General features: G+C 39.5%; 1 pseudogene; it reads left to right on the top strand.

Moving 5' to 3' along the window:
- Nucleotides 1–19,024, top strand: part of LOC134486033 (ralA-binding protein 1-like) — a 31,734-nt pseudogene extending 12,710 nt beyond the window's left edge.
- The last annotated feature ends 342 nt before the right edge of the window (nt 19,025–19,366 follow it).

Raw genomic sequence — 19,366 nt, 5'->3', positions numbered from 1 at the left:
TGTTCCTGTGGGCCTGTGTCCTGAGTTCACTAGTCAGGTCGCTTGGAGTAGGAAGGTTTGTCTTTCCTGTGGTCCCGAGGCTCAAGTTTGCTTGTGGGGTGTTGCTTATGAGGTCTCCGTGGGGGCAGCAACAAGGAAGATCTGCGCTGCCCTTTCCGGGACCTTCAGTGCAACAGGGTTCCAGATGGCGTTTGTTGTTTTCCTCTGGAATCAGTAATGTGGGCAGCGTGTAGTCTCTTCTGGTTTCCCAGGCGTGTCTGCCTCTCTGAAGGTTTAGCTCTCCCTCCCACGGGATTTGGGTGCAGAGAACTGTTTATCTGGTCGGTCCCTTCAGGTTCTGGCGGTGTCTGAGACACAGGGGACCTGCTCCTGGTGTGCCCTTATCCAAGGGAACCCAGAGGACATCTACAGTTTCCTCTTGGGCCAGGGATGTGGCAGGGGTGAGCAGCGTTGGTGGTATCTTCCACTCTGCAGTCTCAGGAGTGCCCACCTGTCCAGGCGGTGAGGTCTCTCTTCCATGGTGTTTGGGAGCAGCGAGCTGCTGTGGGCAGGAATCCGCGAGTTTGGGAATCTTGCTAAAACCAAATGGCTCCTTTTTAATCAGAAGTTATTGAAGACATAATAATAGTCCTTTGAGTGACATTTTTTCTTGAATTCGTGTCTAGTTTTATGTGAAATGAAAGTCATAGCCCAATGGTTTGAGCTGTATGTGTGGTTTCACTAGATAATACATATGCACTGTAATAAATTGTGATTAATTTGTCATATGCTCACACCTAATTTAAAGGATGCCAATGTTAGAGGGAATATTTTTCTTTCTTTCTTTTTTTTTTTTAAATTAGACTATACTGCCTATTTGGTATGTAATTCTGTAGTCTTTCCCATTTCTTCTTGTTTTTATTTCTCTTGTGTGGATGTGTAAGTGTACATGTTCTAGTGTATTTATTTTTAACTTTTATTAAATCTTTAATGAATGAGTCTACATTTCTATGTCTTTTCTGCATAAATATCTGTGTATATATTTTCTTTCTATTTTTAAATGTGCATGTGTATCTCTTTGTAACTGTGTGTGTGTGTGTGTGTGTGTGTGTGTGTGTGTTTCTCTGTGTTTATGCATCCCTGTCTATCGCTTTCTGTGAGTTTGTACAATGAGAATCCACATGTCAGTCTGCCTCTCTAACTTTATGCCCCTACCTCTGTCTGCCTCTCTCTCTCACTCTCTTTCTCTTTCTGTTCATTATCACCTCTCCATGTATGTTTGGGTGTAAATGGGTATTTGGTGGTGTGTCTGCTTGAGTGCTTTTTGTCTGCTAGTTTAACACTTAAAAACTCTATGGGCCAATGACATTGGTTTTAAATAGGAGTCTACAAGAAAATAAAATTAATAATAATTCCAGTTAGAGCCACTCCTGGAGGGTGCTCAATATTTCAACAGAATGTTCTATTTAGATGATCATTTCAAATGGATCCATAACACTGTGTGCAGTAATTATGTTCTAGAACTTCTTTTCAGCATCAGGCCTATTTTCCAGGATAGACACAGTCCTTCATCTCCACAGACTGGACATCTCTGAATGAAAGCCAAAGGCTGTTTTCACTTCTAGGCACCCTCAAAGACTCTCTGTTTTTGACTCTTGTGTTCACTTTGTCGAAGTTATCATATCTTTTGAATGTTAACTTTGCTAAACTCATCATAGCCACCATGAGTATATGCCTCTGTGGACACTAGGTTCTGTGCTCATGTTAAGTCGAAATTCAATATACCACACACAGTCTGCACAGATGTAAGAAATTTCATAATACTATTTGTCTTGGTTAGTGGTAATGGCTGAATGCAACTTCTTATTTTATTGTGGATCAGTAGATCAAGGTTCCCTCCAAGAGGAAAGGCAAGTACCCATAGATTTTCTCCTGAAATCAGTCCTGTTTACTCAAACCTGTGGTCAGAAGAAATATCATTAATACTGATTTAAATAATTTCCCTGCTAAAGAGCTAGAAATGGTAAGTAAAGGAAATTGCTAGACTGTTCAAGACTCTGATGTCAGTTTATTTGTGATGGTTGGTTCTTTTTGCCTCCCAGAACTTTGAAGATTACCAACTGTGGTTCTGTACTGGCCCTGGGAAAGCTCCAAGAGTACTCCAAAGTAATAACAGGGAAATCTAAGGAGGGACGAGCTGAGTTTGATGAATTCTCACTATTTTCATTATTTAGTCTTTTTTTTTTTTTTTGGTTCTTTTTTTTCGGAGCTGGGGACTGAACCCAGGGCCTTGCGCATCCTAGGCAAGCACTCTACCACTGAGCTAAATCCGCAACCCACTCATTATTTAGTCTTAAACTTGAATAAAACTAAAGCAAAATGACTTAAGTATAATTTCATTCATTTAAATCATAATTAATTACTAATATAGCATTCAGAAACAATTTATTACCTCATAAGCAACAGCCTTAGAATGACAGGAATTTTTCTGTGCTTTCTGTTTCAGAAACAGAATTTTCCTGATAAGGCAAACAAAATAAAACTCTAGACATATTGTTTATGGAGAAAACAATTTAAAAAAGTCATTTGGTGATCATTACAGAAACTCTTCCTAGCTATATATCTCAAGGGATTCCATCACTCACATGGTAGCTCACAACCATCTATAACTCCAGTTTCAGGGGATCTAATTCCCACATCTGACCTGCACAGACACCAAGTCTAACATGGTGATCAGGTATATATGTGAGTGGATGACTTACACAGATTTATACAAGTTTAAATCTAAAATTTAAAATCTTCAGTTTTTTATTTATTCCAAATTATGTAGATTGTTTTGTAATGAATATTAGAAATATAGCCCTTTTCCAAATCCATGCAAAATATTCAGTTCACATCTCCTATGACCAATAATTCTGCAACTGAATATGAAATCATATTCTGATTTCTGGAGACAATCTGACTTAATTACAGCTATACTGTTTGTTGCCTTCTTTTATTTCTCACTGGATTATTAACAAATAAATAATTGTAATAAAATTATCAGAAAAGTTTGAATAAGAAATAAAATTTGAGATCACCAAGGATTCTTGCAAAGCTGATCTTTTAAAAGCTACTGAAAATTTGAAGCTCTAACCCATAAAGTTGACCTTCATACTAGTGACATAAGTCTCTGCAGATTTAAGGGCACTAATGCCAGATAAGAAAACATTCTTGTGCATAGGTGCCTGTGGCCTCTGAACAGCCCATGTAATGCTCTTCAGTTGGTGACTCAGTCTCTGATAGCTCCCAGGGGTCCAGGTTGATATTGCTGGTCTTTCTATGATGTTTCCAATTCTTCCAGTTCTTTCAATTCTCCCAACTTTTTCATAGGGCTTGTTGACCTCAGTCCAATGGTTAGATGTAATATCTATATCTGTTTTAGTCAGCTGCTTGCAGGGCCTCTCAGAGGACAGCCATGCTAGGCTACTGGCTGCAAGTACAACATTGCATCAGTAATAATATTTGGGATTGGTGCCTAATAATGGGATGGATCCCAAGTTGAGCCTGTCACTTACTGGTCACTGCTTCAGACTCTATTCCATTTTTGTCCTGAATTTCTTTTAGACAAGAGCAATTTGAGGTTGAAAGTTTTGTAGGTGTGTTAGTGTCCCTATCTATCTACAGGTGTCCTGTCTGATTTAAAAAGGTGGTCTCTTCAAATTTTACATCTGTGTGATTTTGTGTTTGGGCAAAATTTTCTACCTTGACTCTTTTTTTGGGGGGGGTGTTTTTTTTTATTTTTTTTATTAACTTGAGTATTTCTTATTTACATTTCGAATGTTATTCCCTTTCCTGGTTTCCGGGCAAATATCCCCCTCCCCTTCTTTATGGGTGTTCCCCTCCCCACCCTCCCCCCATTGCCGCCCTCCCCCCAACAATCATGTTCACTCCTACCTTGACTCTTGGGAACCCCCCTATCCCATGACTCTGGGATATTATAGAGGTTCCCACCAACCCCGAGAGCTGTATATTTCCAATCATTCTCTTGGGTCCCTTGTCCTCTCTCATGTCTCTCCCATACCTGATCCTGACCGGTTCTCTTCCCATTCCAATCTCACACATGTCTCTCCTTCCCTCTGCCTCCCATGGTTATTTATTTCCCTTTGCTAAGCATCCTTACTTAGGCTTTCCTTATGGTTTAACTTTTAGTGTCATGGATATTCTGTATATTTTGTGTAGTGTCACTGATTAATGAATATATACTATTCATGTCCTTTGGAGTCTGGGTTAGCTCACTCAGAATATTTTCTAGATCCATGCAATTGCCTGCAAATTTCACAATGTCCTTTGTTTTTAGTAGCTGAATAGTATTCCGTTGTGTAAATAAACCATATTTTCTGTATCCATTCTTTGGTTGAAGAACATCAGGGTTGCTTATTACAAATAAGGCTGCTATTAACATAGTGGAGCTTGCGTCTTTGTGGTACTGTGGAGCATCTTTTGGCTATATGCCCAGGACCAGTATATCAACATCTTCAGGTACAACTATCTCCTGTTTGCTGAGGAACAGCCAGAATGATTTCCAGAGTGGTGGTAGTTTGCCATCCCACCAGCAATGGAGGAGCATTCCCGTTTCTCTACAATCTCACCAGCAAGTTCTGTAGTTCTGTTTCTCTTTTGAGAATAGTTTAAGGAGTTTTGGTATTAGCTCTTATTTGAAAGTCTGGTAGAATTATGCACTGGATTATGCATTGTGCCCTAGTCTTTTTGTTACTGTTATTGTTGTTGGTTGTTTTTAGTGAATTCTTCTAGTTCCTTAGGGGTTATGGGACTGATTAGTTTATCTGATCTTGATTTAAATTTGGTATGTGGTATCTGTCTAGAAAATCATTCATTTCATATAGATTTTCAAGCTTTGTCAAGTTAGTCTTTTGTAGTAAAACCTGATGATTTTTTTAATTTCTTCAATTTCCATTATGTCTCTCTTTTCATTTCTGATTTTGTTAATTTGCATACTATTTCTGAGACTTTTAGTTAGTTTAGGTTTATGTGTCTTGTTGATTTTCTCAAAGAACAGGATCTTGGTTTTATGGATTCTGTTTCTAATTGATTTCAGACTTAATATTATTTCCTGTTGTCTGCTTCTCTTTAGTGTATTTTCTTATTTTTATCTGGGTTTTTCATTGTGCTTTTAAGTTGCTAGTATAGGATATCACAATTATCTTTGTGAAGACAATTAGTGCTCATATTTTATTTTATGTATGCAGTGTGAAATATTTAAATTGCTTAATATGAAGCTAGAGGAGTGAAGTAGGATTCTTTTTTTTTTTTTTTTTTTTTTTTTTTTTGGAGCTGGGGACCAAACCCAGGGCCTTGTGCTTGCTAGGCAAGCATTCTACCACTAAGCTAAATTCCCAACCCTGGTGAAGTAGGATTCTTATGATGTAAAAATATTATTGGTATTAATACTCCAGCAGGTCTGTCTTAAAAGGGTTAGAGAAGAATACAGCAAAAGTCCCCCTACACAGTGCATTCTTAGGTCTATATTCTCTAAACAAAGTGATACACTGAAAAATTTCTCCTCATTATTTTTAGAGTTCTCAGCTTAATTTATTATAGTATCCCTGTAAGGGTTCTAATGTTCTAGTATGTACAGTCTACATTATCCTGAAAAAGGAGAAGGAGGAGGAGGAGGAGGGAAGGGGGAGGGGAAGGTGGAGAAAGAGGTGGAGTGGGAGGGGGAGGACAAGGAGAAGAAATGCAGCAAAGCATTCTAAATTGTATCAGAAGGGTTGCCTATATTCAGTTACAGTAGTTACAATTCATGTTTTTTTTCTCATAAGGCATGAGTATCCGCATGACTTTAGAATGATAAATATTCAAAAGAACTTCAGTTCACGGTACTTAAGAAATTCTACAGCTTTTCCTTCCCTATCTGGGGTAATCATGAAATATCTAAATGCTGATGTACATGGGAAATTCATCTTGAAGCCCAGAAACTCAGCAAGAAGCCAGCAGCAAAAGAGTGAGTCTGCCATCTTCCTTCAGGCGGCTTTTTTTTAGTTCCCATTTTAATTTGTCATAAAATATCGTAGCATACTATCATTTTCTTGCTTAGGAATGGGGCACTGTAAAAAAAAAAAACCCAACCAACCAACCAACCAAACAACAACAAAAAAACAAACCACACTAAAGCAGTATGTTTCACGTCCATATTAAGAGAACTCTAAGTTCCGATGTAAAGACTAATCTTGGTTATAGGGAGAACATTTCATTTTTGCCAGGCAGATATTTGCCATAAACTGGTATGTCAAAACGCTGTGTACACACATTTTTGTCCCATTAGAATAAGCAGATCCAAGACATGGATCGTGATATGTTCCTATTAAGTGGTTTCGTGATTAGAGCACAAAATTACTCATGAACTATATTTTGACAATCTATTGCAATGAAATCTACATAGAAAAACAAGATTTATGGTATTGCAGATAATCTGTTGCAGGCTTGACTAGAAATCACCTTAGGCTTGTAGCCCAGTCTCTAATCTCATTTCAAATCATACAACAAATATCTTTTAGACCTATATTATAGATTCGAAATGGCCCTAACAGTGATAGACTGGGGCTTTTTAATTATTTTTTCAAATGATAGAATACTATTATTATTTCTCCTTATTCTCCTTTTTGAAAACCTCCCACTTATACCCCTGATTTCTTTTAAACTTTGTTTTTTATTTTTATTACTTTTATTTACATTTGAAATGTCCCATTCCTGGTCCCCCTACCAAGAATACCCCACCACATCCCTCTCCCCCTTTGCCTGTAAGAGGGTGCTCCCCCACCAACCTACCTACTCCCACCTTACCCCTCTAGCATCCCGCTTCTTTGTGGCATCAAGCCTCCACAGGAACAAGAATATCCGCTCCCACTGAGGCTAGACAAGACAGCCATTTCTTTACATATGTAGCAGGGACTGTAGACTGGCAATGTATGCTCTTGGGGTGTTGGCTAAGACCCTGAGAGCTCTGAGGGGTCAAGTTAATTAATATTATTGTTCTTCCTATGGGGTTGCTATCCCTCTCTCCTCCTTCATTTCTTCCCCTAACTTTTTCATTGGGTCCCAGGATTCAGTCATGTGGTTGGTTGAGAGTATCTGCGTCTGTCTCAGTCAGAAGCTGGTAGACCCTCTCAGAGGACAACCCTGTCAGGTTCCTGTCTGCAAGCATATCATTTCATCATCAACACTGTCATGGTTTGGTGTCTATGGATGGGATAGATCAGATGTTGAGGCAATCTCTGGATGGCCTTTCCTTCAGTCTCTGCTCCAGTTTTTGTCCCTGCATTTTCTTTAGACAGAAACAATTCCAAATCAAAAATTTTGATAGGTGTTTTGGTATACCTATATATAAACACGCACACACACACACAGACACACAGACACACACACACACACACACGCACACACACACGCATGCACACACACCCACGCGCGCGCGCACACACGCACACACACACACACACACACACACACTCAAACATCTTTGTCCATCTATCTAATATTACTTGTGATTTCAGCCCTCATAATTTTGCATTAGATAGCCAGGCAGACAATATGTTTTTCAGTGAAGAAGACTATTTTATATTGTGTTATATGACTCATTTGTTTACTTTTAATTTATTTGTTTTAAGTAACATGTTTAAAATTGTATTATAGTCCAATATTCTAAAAGAAAACTCAGAAGCGAAAAAGAAACTTAATTTCAGCTCTGACCTGAAACTATAGTGTATAGTCATGTATATTTTCTCATGAGGGGGACATGCTGCTGCTGAAATAAACTTAACAATGGTTCTTCAAAATGCTGAACAAGAAAAGCAAGGATGAAAAGAGCTTCCCTATGACATTTGAAAAAATAGAAAATTTTTAAATGAGAATAAAAGTAAGGGTGGCTATGAAAATGCGTGTAATTATGGAAGCAACAGCCTATACATAGTTCAGGGAGCTCGTTCAACCAATGTATCTAGTATTTCATGATACAGTATGGAGTTAGACATCATCATGTTGTGAGAATTCCCACTACAGAACACAAGACCATGTCTTAGAGACATCACTAAGATTAATAACAGTGTAAGGCATATGAGAAGAAGGCTACATAAGCACAACAGGATGATTAATCCATTATAATAGGGACATTTTGCAATTGAAATTTGGTTTTGTAAAAGATCTTTATAAATTATACTATCCCATGTAATGATCTCAACTCCTGCTCAGATATGAAGGAAAAAACTTTTAAGAAACAAAGAACTTCTATAACATCGCAGTTGGACAGGGGCTCTGTGCCCCACCAGGACCAAGTATGCACCACCCCACCATTTAAAAAGGGAAGAAAACTGTTTGGAAGAGAACTCAGTTCCATTTGTCAGGATGGCATCCTGCCTGCAGCAATTCTGGTATGTCTCATATGGTGTTTCTCTGGCTATCCTAAGACAAAATCCTGCTTCTTAAATACCTGACCCCTTCACTTCTATCACCATGTGGAGCAAGAATTGTTTCTCAATCATTGGCTTTCCAGTAGGAAGATGAGAGAGGACTATTCAGAAACCATCTATAGGAAAAGTTGGATTTAATTCCTTAACTATTTTGGAAAATCTGATATAAAGAAATGTTGCCTGATCCTTAATGGATAATATTAGGGTTGGAAGTGTACAACAAATATTGAGGCACAAAACCAGCGTGAGGTCATCTGTGTCCATGCCAGCACGTGCACTGCACCTGTGCACACCATTGGTCTGGTTCTCAAGGAACAAATAAAGTCTGTGGTGTGTGAAGCCTGACAGGTATTTCTCTATCTTCTTCTCAGGACTTGCTGTACATACTAAAACAGAAAGGGCTCACAACCACGGTGTCTTTTTAGAACCTCTGAGTACAACTTTGTGCCAAACAGTAAAGGACAAATTGGATTCGGAAGAGGAGGTGGATATAAACAAGCAATCAGTTAATGTAATGGCGTAGATATTTAAGGAAGGGAATGTCCTTCCATCATCCACCTCAGGACTCCTCTGAGTCTATGAGAGTAGTTGTCTTCTTTTTCCATTCCCCTGAGTGACAGTAGATATGTATGAGAGAAATCTTATATGCTCAAAGTCTCATATGTTAGTGTTAATAACATGGATGATGTTTTGTTCAGAAATTGTTTAAGCAATGTGATTGTGGAACTATCAAAAGTGAACCCTCCCCTCATTTCTAGGAGAACAAATCTCAAAGCAAATGTCCCTATCCTCTGGTGTACAATTTTTCTGACTGTCTCAACCTATGCTCAGAGCCAACAGTTCAGGAGTTATTATGTATATATATATAAACTGGCACTCAGAGTCACAGGATAGTTTGTTCTTTGTACCTTGACTAGCTGTGGTTTTCAGTAATGGTCTCCATCCACTTCAAAGAGAACCTTTTTTGATGGGTAAGGGTATATTATCTGTGAACATTAAATTAAATATTTATAATAGAGTTCGGAGTTACACTTGTTTAGTGAAATAGGGGCAGGGCATTCTCTAAGAACTATGACCACATGTGCCTCCATGCTTCCAGTACCAGACGTGGCTTTCTGCTCCTGAGAAATCTGACAATAACTTCCTATGGTTGTCTTTATTGTGGGTACCATAATTGTATGTTTCTATCATTTAAAAATAGTATTCGAACTGTAGTATTAATCGCTTATATGTGCTAGTTTGCTCAGCTGTCCCCTAGAGGCATGCTGAGCTAAGGAAAGATTTTTCTATAGTCCAAGTAAATCTGAAAATTTACTCTTTGGTCTCTAGCTTAAATAGATGAAACTTACTGGGCCCACATATCATGGAACGTTCTAACTAGGGGAAATTTGGGGAACTGTGAAGAAAGTTGGAACTAAACTGAAATTTACAGGTGAATGTACTTTGAATAATTTCCATGTTTAATTTTTTCCAAAAAATATTTTTCCTCTCTTTATAAGGACTTCCTCCAAAACCACAAGGGAAGTCTAATGACATCAATGCTATATGATGAGTGGATTGCTACCTGAAACGGTCAATGATGAAGAGAAATTAGCTGCAGTGCAGAGGTAGTTGTTGGAAACTGTGAACAACCTCAACAAAATAGAAGTAACATTTGCTTCCACACATTAGAGATTATATATCACAGAAACATTTACTAAGAACACTGACAGACAGCAAAAGCTTTCAATTGTTCACAAACATGGAGGACACTTTTAAAAGAGTATGAGTTACAGTGGGAAATACAGTAGCCCAGGCTTATAATCTTACTTTCATATTCCAATTAGATTTGTCTTTTTTCTGAATTGGGTAAATATTTCAAGCAATAATTTGAGTACAAACTCTTTCATTTTATTTACAGTGCATCCTGCATACGATATGATTACTCCGTTCCCTTCCTTCATATTTACAAATTGAGTATACTTGTTTTAAAATAACTGTCTCTGTGTTCAGTCTTTTAGATAAAATGCCACCTGAAAATGCAGCTCTTCTGAGGCAACTTTTTTGTACATTATATGAAATTAAAAGTAACTGTTCTGTTAATGAAATGTCTTCTTACAACCTATCTGTTGGGTTAGCCCCATGTCTCTTATTTGTGCCCAGCTCCTGCAATAATGGAGTGACAAATGATATTGGCAGAAGGGTAATTAGATAAGAACTTTATGCCTAGCATTGATAAGCCTTTTCAATGAGACAGGAAAACAGGATTACCCTGAGAATCTTGGTTATTTTGTTGTTGTTGTTATTGTTGTTGATTGTTTTGGTTTTTGTTTTGTTTCATTTTGTAAAGTAAGTACAGCTTTGAAAGGTGTTCTTCTGGAGGGAAGGAATCATTGGTGAATTTTAAGTAAAATATAAATGGGTATTTGAGCTCAGAGACTCAGTCTTTTGTCTTTGTCATTGAGAATATCCTAACACTAACCCAGTGAGAACAAATGCTGTGAAATGATACAAAATCCTACGTACTGGATTCAGCAGACAAGACTTAATTCTGACATATTCCGTGTAAAATGTGTGAAATTCTACTTGTTTTCAAGGTGGTTTCCCCAACCAAAAAAGGCAATGCAATTTGGATTTTTTTATATCAGATATGATCCTTAAGAATTCCTGATTAATGTGAGTAAATTACCATTGGCCTCAGGATGCTGGTTTTGATTGGTTTAGAGAAATTATTGTGTATAATTTTCTATGTTAGCCATCTTTCAAGTAGTATAATAAACTACCTAACTTTATGCAGTATAGTGATCAAATGGTTATTTTGACTCTAAGTATTTGAGTTTCTGATCCATTATTAATTGACCAACTGTCCTTGGACCTGTAGGGAACATACTGTAAAACAACTCAACTGAGAAACAATTATATTCCTCATATTGTGTAGAAGAATCAAAGATCAGGAGAAGACAGGGTTCCAAATTACCTGCCATTGAAGATACATAATTATCCCATTTCCTCCCAGTAGATCTTATTTCAAAGACTTCCCAATATAATGAATCATAAAATCAAGATGTTACCATTGCATCTGCACTGAGTCATCACTGTATTAAGATTAAGTAATTAACTAAATATGTGAAGAAATGGCACCTACAGTGATATATTGATGCAGCTGTTACCATTGCACTGCACTGAGACACATGAATTACACTGCTCAGATGGGTTTGCCTGTCTCTTACTTTTTAGACAGCCCATGTGAATTTTCAATAGGATGATAACCACATTCAGAGGCCATCTTCCCTCCTTAGCTCTGCCTTTCTATAAGCATCCTTAAAATCATGCTCACACATATATTATAAAATGTAACCAAAGCTATTTCAGTGTACAGTATGTATCACATACTGGCCATCACAATGTAAAAACTGGAAATCATTCTCTTATGTAACATTGCACTGTGATGATCACACTTGAACATCTGATCTCACAATCTTTTAAATTTCTGACAAAAGCCTGCCCCTATTTAGAACAGCTAAATTTTTCTCAGAATTTTGAATGGCATATTTTTAGCCTCCAAGACTCAGAAGTAAAATGTGATTTTGCAACCATGCAAAATGACAGAGACCCTCTGTGTTTGCCCTGTTTTTTCATAGATTTCTCTAGTAGAATTTATGATCGAAAATTCTCCAAGAGATTTTGGAGAGGCCTTGGCTGCAGTGCGGCATGGAAAATCACTATACCATCCTCCTGGAGGAAAGTCCTCATGTTCCCAGAATAATGCAACAAATATTGGAAACATTAAGGAAACCGAACATGGACTCAGCAGCTGCCCCACTGGGAGGACATGCACTCCTGGCTATAATACACTGCCGAACAGTCCAGCTGCTCCTCTTCCCTATGAGGGCCTTCTAGGTTGTTCTACTCCCAGAACTTAAAGTTAAATCATTGAGCACTGAAAATATGATTTATAACAAACAGTAATGAAGGATTTACCATGTGAGGGAAAATTTCACCTGTGCATTATAGATATTATCCTATTGTTAGAATTTGCTTCCAAATTTTAGTACCTCTTTCCACTGGTCCTGAGTTTATGCTAGAGGTTAAACACAGAAAGGAGATTAAGAAATTAAGAATATGTAAAGAAATGATACTTACAATGATATATTGATTCTTAACATTTTGTCCATCTTTATTAACTTGAGTACTTCTTTTTACATTTCTCTTTTATTTTATTAAATTGAGTGTTTCTTATTTACAATTCGGATGTTATTCCCTTTCCCGGCTTCCGGGCCAACATCCCCCTAACCCTTCCCACTCCCCTTCTATATGGGTGTCCCTCTCCCCATCCTCACCCCATTGCCGCCCTCCCCCCAACAATCATGTTCACTGGGGGTTCAGTCTTAGCAGGACCCAGGGCTTCCCCTTCCACTGGTGCTCTTACTAGGATATTCATTGCTACCTATGAGGTCAGAGTCCAGGGTCAGTCCATGTATAGTCTTTAGGTAGTGGCTTAGGCCCTGGAAGCTCTGGTTGCTTGGCATTGTTGTTCATATGGGGTCTCGAGCCCCTTCAAGCTCTTCCAGTCCTTTTTCTGATTCCTTCAACGGGGGTCCCGTTCTCAGATCAGTGGTTTGCTGCTGGCATTCGCCTCTGTATTTGCTGTATTCTGGCTGTGTCTCTCAGGAGAGATCTACATCTGGTTCCTGTTGGCCTGCACTTCTTTGCTTCGTCCATTTTGTCTAATTGGGTGGCTGTATATGTATGGGCCACATGTGGGGCCGGCTCTGTGTATATGAGTCCACTGTAGCTGTCCTCAGACGCACCAGAATTGGGCATTGGATCCCATTACAGATGGTTGTGAGCCACCATGTGGATGCTGGGAATTGAACTCAGGACCTGTGGAAGAGCAGTCAGTGCTCTGAACCACTGAGCCATCTCTCCAGCCCCATGGAGCAGGCTCTGAATGGGTGTTCCTTCTGCCTCTGTTGTAATCGTTGCCTCCCTATTCCTTCCCAAGGGTATTCTTGTTCCCCTTTAAAGAAGAAGTGAACCATTCGCAATTTGGTCATCCATCTTGAGTTTCATGTGCTGTGTATCTAGGGTAATTCAAGCATTTGGGCTAATAGCCACTTATCAATGAGTTCATACCATGTGTGCTTTTCTGTGATTGGGTTACCTCACTCAGGATGATATTTTCCAGTTCCCTTCATTTGCCTATGTATTTCATAAAGTCATTGTTTTTGATAGCTGAGTAATATTCCATTGTGTAGATGTACCACATTTTCTGTATCCATTCCTCTGTTTAAGGGCATCTGGGTTTTTTCCCAGCTTCTGGCTACTATAAATAAGGCTGGTATGAACATAGTGGAGCACGTGTCTTTGTTGTATGTTGGAGCATCTTTTTGATATATGCCTAAGAGATGTATAGCTGGGTCCTTAGGGAGTTCAATGTCCAATTTTCTGAGGAACCTCGAGACTGATTTCCAGACTGGTTGTACCAGTCTGTAATCCCACCAACAATGGAGGAGCGTTCCTCTTTCTCCACATCCTCGCCAGCATTTGCTGTCACCATAGTTTTTGTTCTTAGCCATTCTGACTAGTGTGAGGTGGAATCTCATAAATTTATATAAGAAAATAGCAACTCAATAGCAAATTGGATTTTCTCTATGTAACAGCTCTGGCTGTCATGATCAGTGAACCAAACTGAAATCAAATTTACAGAGATCCTCTTGGCTCTGCTTTCTGAGATCTAGAAATAAAGGCATGTGCCACCATCCTAGTCTCTTACGAAAATCTGAAAATATATCATAATAAACCCATATGGTTGACATAGACACTACGATCTCAGATTTGAGCTCACAGATCAGTGGAGAAAGCCAAAGAATATAACAGAAGTGCAGTTAGACAAATTGTGTTGTGAAGTACAGATACTGCTGGTAATTTACTGTTGTCCACGGCAGTCAGAAAGTCACACAAGGGAATGAAAAGATTGGTACTATATGACTGTTTGATTCTAATTCCTATAAAGCATAGCTTTCAAGGCAAACACAATAACTTACTCTTTATACATGAAGAATGGACCATATAGAACTATATATCAAGTGCCTTATGAAGCAAGATCATTATAAATGTTATAATATTAATTAGTTATTTTCTGCGTGTTTGTGATATTGCATAAGGCATGCAGGTGATAAAAGGAAAAGGGTACACTAGGGCTAAATGAAGACTAAATGAGTTCAGTTACAGCAATGATTTCCCTTCTTTCTTAGATTCACAAAAAAACAAAGGCAATGTATATACTAACCCAAGAGTAACATCTATTAATCCACCACAAACAAAACAGAAATGTTTGTTTAGCAAATCTCTTTTGGGTCTTTTAGAAGACAAAAATTTGCCTACTCCAAAACTTGTATTATTTTGGGTTTCTACGGCACCTTCGTTTAACTAAACAGATTAATGTTTAGATAACCTATACATGAAGGTAAGATCCTTGTAAAATAGGAATAATTTGCACTGAAGTATGAGTCATGTAATTGAAAGAAATCAAAAATACAAAATAAAAAGAAATAGTATTCCCACGTTTTACACTGATTGCATCAAAGATCCTAACCCACCATCTTCTTGGAGGAAATGGGTCTAGGGAAGTACACCGCTGATAACCCGACTGTAAAGTCCTCCAGCTTCTTTATGACTCCATATTATTCTGGAGTCGATCCCTTTATAGCATGGCCTCTGAGATTACTCAATCTTTTATAATTAATATCTGTAGACTTTTACTTTACTTTATCAATGAATTAGATGTATACATTATTTTTTTTTGCTATATACTAACATCTTTTATTATAGTGGACTAGATTTGAATGCTGCCTAATATGGCTTAATCTATTTTAAACTACTTACTAAACTTCTTTGGAAATATATATTTACTGTCCACCTCTATTTTAGCACTATAGCTGAGCTAGGAATTTATTCTTTGTGTGAACCAATTTATCTTGTCAGACACATGAGCATTACTGCCCATTTCTTAGGTATTTTAGAGCAGAATTTTCTGGTAACCACGTTTTTAATCATGTAATCAATTGAAAATAGAGAAAATATGGAATAAATCTGTGTATGGTAGTTATTTTTACAGAATAAAATTATGGAAGAATAATTGACAAATACTTGGGTTCTTAAATGTGACTGCATCTTTAGATATAGGTAAAAATAAGAAGTCACAGAAAGGGTTGGGGATTTAGCTCAGTGGTAGAGCATTTGCCTAGCAAGTGCAAGGCCCTGGGTTCGGTTCCCAGCTCCAGAAAAAAGAAAAAAAAAAAAGAAGTCAGAGAAAACGAAATTAAAGTCTTAGAAGTAGGGAAATAATATTTATAAAAATAAAAAACTTAGGGTACATAATAGAGGCCAGGACAGACAGGAAGTAAAATACTGATTTGATCTCTAGAAGGGAAATATCCCAATATTTACTTAGAATGCCATGCTTGAGAAAGATATTCATAGAAGGAAACAGAAAGTAATAAAGGACCATTCACCAAAATGCTTTGGGGAACAGGAGTCCAAACAAAACTGTGATGTTACAAATTGGGGAAAAATGGATTAGGGGAGAAAATGTATTTGGAAGCTAAAACAGAAAAAAGTTCAATGACTTCTTTATTCCTCTCAGTTATTGCTGTGCACCCAAAAGTGTCCTTGCTCAGGATCACAATAAAAGACATATTTGTGCTTCAGATGTGGATCTTTATTAATACAAGCTTATCCTTATCCCACACAGGGTATGTTATCCATAATTGCAGAGAAAAGACAAGAATCAGATCACATATTAGAAATTCTACCTAAAGAATCACACTGGTCCCTGAGGTGTAGGCTTGACAGTGAACAACACAGTGGCTGGAATGAAGAATACATGCTTATAACAGCATCTGTCTTAAAGGTAAGGAAGGTTTTTACATCACCAACATTAACATCCCTGTAGAGATGCATATGTCATTTCTGTCCTTGAGATTACATGACAATGTCTGCTTCCTGGAGCTATGGACACAGGACGTCTTGATAAGAGGCATAACATTTAAAAGTCTGACAACCTCAAAGATTTATCACAAAGACACAGGTGAAGAGCTTCTGTTGGAAGTTAACATCCTCATATGTCAGATGGGCTTTAGTTTGGCGTTACAAAAGTTCCTACTGATTTCACCTCTGACAATACCATGTGAAGTAATAGTGGAACAAGTTACAATAGTGGTAAAAGTGTGTTTCACAAAACACATGTTTCAATAACACTTACCGAAAAATGTTCTTCAGAAATAACAGCTCAAAATGGCTAGTCCACCACTGATCAAGAAATAGTAAACAGGCAAAGGCTGGGCAGGGTGGGAATGGGATTTCTGCGGTCAGCCAGGGAGACAGCACAGGAGGCAGTGGCTTCAGCAGAGTAGATTGTCGCTGGGCTGCAGGCACTGATGGAATGGATAGGTACCAGAAGACCACTTCCCTTCCTCCTCAGGGCTTCAGCTCCTTCCTGCCCCCCACCAGCAGCCCTAGTGAACACCGCCGGGCTGAGCAAGGCAGCGGGTTGACCCGGACTCCCAGCTCCGAGGAGATCAGCCCTTCAAAATTTCCTGGATTGTACTGGACCGGTGAGCCTTCGCCTCCCCATGACATCGTCCACGAGCATCCTGATGATGAGAAAGACCATGGAAAGAAAAAAGGAAAATTTAAGGAAAAGGAGAAAAGGACTGAATGCTAAGCTGCCTTCTAGGAAGACAGCTCTGGAGATGAAGCTGAAAGTCCTTCCAAGATGAAGAGGTCCAAGGGAATCCATGTGTTCAAAAAGCCCAGCTTCTCTAAAAAGAAGGAAAAGGATTTTAAAATCAAAGAAAAGCCCAAAGAAGAAAAGCATAAAGAAAAGAAATGTAAAGACTTGACAGAAGCCAATGTTGTTAAAGAGTGGAAGGAGAAGAAGAAAAAGAAGAAGCCAACTCAGGAGTCAGAGGTGCCTCAGACGGACGTCTCAGACCCATTTCGGCGTTGCCTTGGCTGACGCAGTAGAGAGGACCATGATGTATGACGGCATCCGGCTGCCAGCTGTCTTCCGAGAGTGTGTGGACTACATGGAGAAGCATGGCATGAAGTGTGAAGGCATCTACCGAGGGTCAGGAGTCAAATCAAAGGTAGAGGAGCAGCCTGTGACCCAGAGGAGTCTCCAAACTTGGAAGAATATGAACCTAACACTGTAGCCAGCTTGCTGAAGCAATATTTGCGAGACCTTCCCGAGAATTTGCTTACCAGAGAGCTTATGCCCCGATTTGAAGAGGCTTCTCAGAGGATCACAGAGACGGAGAAAGTGCAGGAGTTCCCTAACTGCCGGAGTATAACCATCTTCTGCTTTCCTGGCTCATTGTGCACATGGACCACATCATTGCGAAGGAGATAGAAACCAAGATGAACGTCCAGAACATCTCTCTAGTGCTGAGCCCAACTGTCCAGACCAGCAATCGGGTCCTGTATGTGCTTTTCACACACGTGCAAGAGCTCTTTAGCACCGTGGTCCTGAAGCAAGTGACAAGACCTCTGCGTTGGTCCAACATGGCCACAATGCGTACACTGCCAGAGACCCAAGTAGGCATCAAGGAAGAGATCAGGAGACAGGAGTTCCTTTTGAACTGTTTACATCGAGATCTGCAGCACGGGATATAGGACTCATCTAAAGAATCCTCTGTACTATGGGAAGTACAGAGGATTCTGACTGCCCTCAAGAGAAAGCCGAAGGAAGCTAAAAGACAAGAGTGTGAGACCAAGATTTCCCAGGACATAACCAGCCTTTCAAAAGAGGATGTTTCCAAAGAAGAAATGGTTTTTTTGTTTTTTTATAAATAAGTTTGAGTTAGTCAATGTTGGAAAATGAGGAGGTCATAAATATCCTCCTTGCCCAGGAGAATGAGATCCTGACTGAGCAGGAGGAGCTCCTGGCCATGGAGCAGTTTCTGCGTAGTCAGATCGCCTCGGAGAAAGAAAAGGTCCACCGCCTCCGAGCTGAGATTGCGGAGATCCAGTCACCAGCATGGCCGCAGCGAGACAGAGGAGCACTCTTCTGACAGCGAATGTGAGAGCAAGGATGAGGAGGAGCTGCAGATCATTCTGGAAGACTTACAGAGTCAGAATGAAGAGTTAGAAATAAAGAACAATAAATCACTTGAACCAAGCGGTCGGTGAAGAACGGGAGGCCATCGTTGAGCTCTGAGTGCAGCTCCAGTTGCTCCAGATGCAGCGAGCCAAGTCTGAGCAACAGCTCCAGGAGGAGGAGGAGGAGCCTGAGAGGTGAGGGGCACAGGCCCACTGCCCTGTGAAGGTGTCCTTGAGGTGATAGCAGCCAAGGAGCAGGTGAAGCCCTCGCCCAGCAAAGACCGAAGGAGACGCATCTGAACTGCCCCGGCCCTGTGCATCATAGTGTAAGCGAGAGTCCACTGCCTGTCCTGCCCGGCAGCGTTCTGTAAAGGCTCTCAGAGACGCTCACTCTTGCACACGTCTGACTCCGTGTCAGGCTCAGGTCCTGGGAGGGTGAAGCGGTGGACACTCGGGGGTGGAGGGCTTGCAGGGAACACAGGCATTTCCAGATAGTGTCAGCTTATTTGAAAATTAATTGTCTTTGATAAAAATAACTATTTTCACCCTTGAGTGGCTTCTTTTTAAACCAAAAACCTTTTTGCTTTTTTTTGTTTTGTTTTGTCTTGTTTTTGTTGTTGTTGTTTAAATCACAGTAGAATCAGGATCTCTTTCTTATCAAAGGGTGGGAACCAAACCAGGTCACTTCTGCGCCTGCCTTGTGGACGCTCGTGGTGTCACCAGCCCTGCAGGGTCCCTGGCCACTCTTGCTCGTGCCTTCCACACCTTTTGGTGCAGATTGTTCAATGGGGAGCTGCCTCATATTCTCTGACTGGCCAAAAAGGCTCTCGCTGGCA

Source organism: Rattus norvegicus, chromosome 3 (assembly GCF_021556685.1).
Source record: "Rattus norvegicus strain SHRSP/BbbUtx chromosome 3, alternate assembly SHRSP_T2T, whole genome shotgun sequence".
Classification (NCBI taxonomy): Eukaryota; Metazoa; Chordata; class Mammalia; order Rodentia; family Muridae; genus Rattus; species Rattus norvegicus.
The sequence above is the reverse complement of the archived record's forward strand: the minus strand, read 5'-3'. Positions and strand labels throughout refer to the sequence as shown.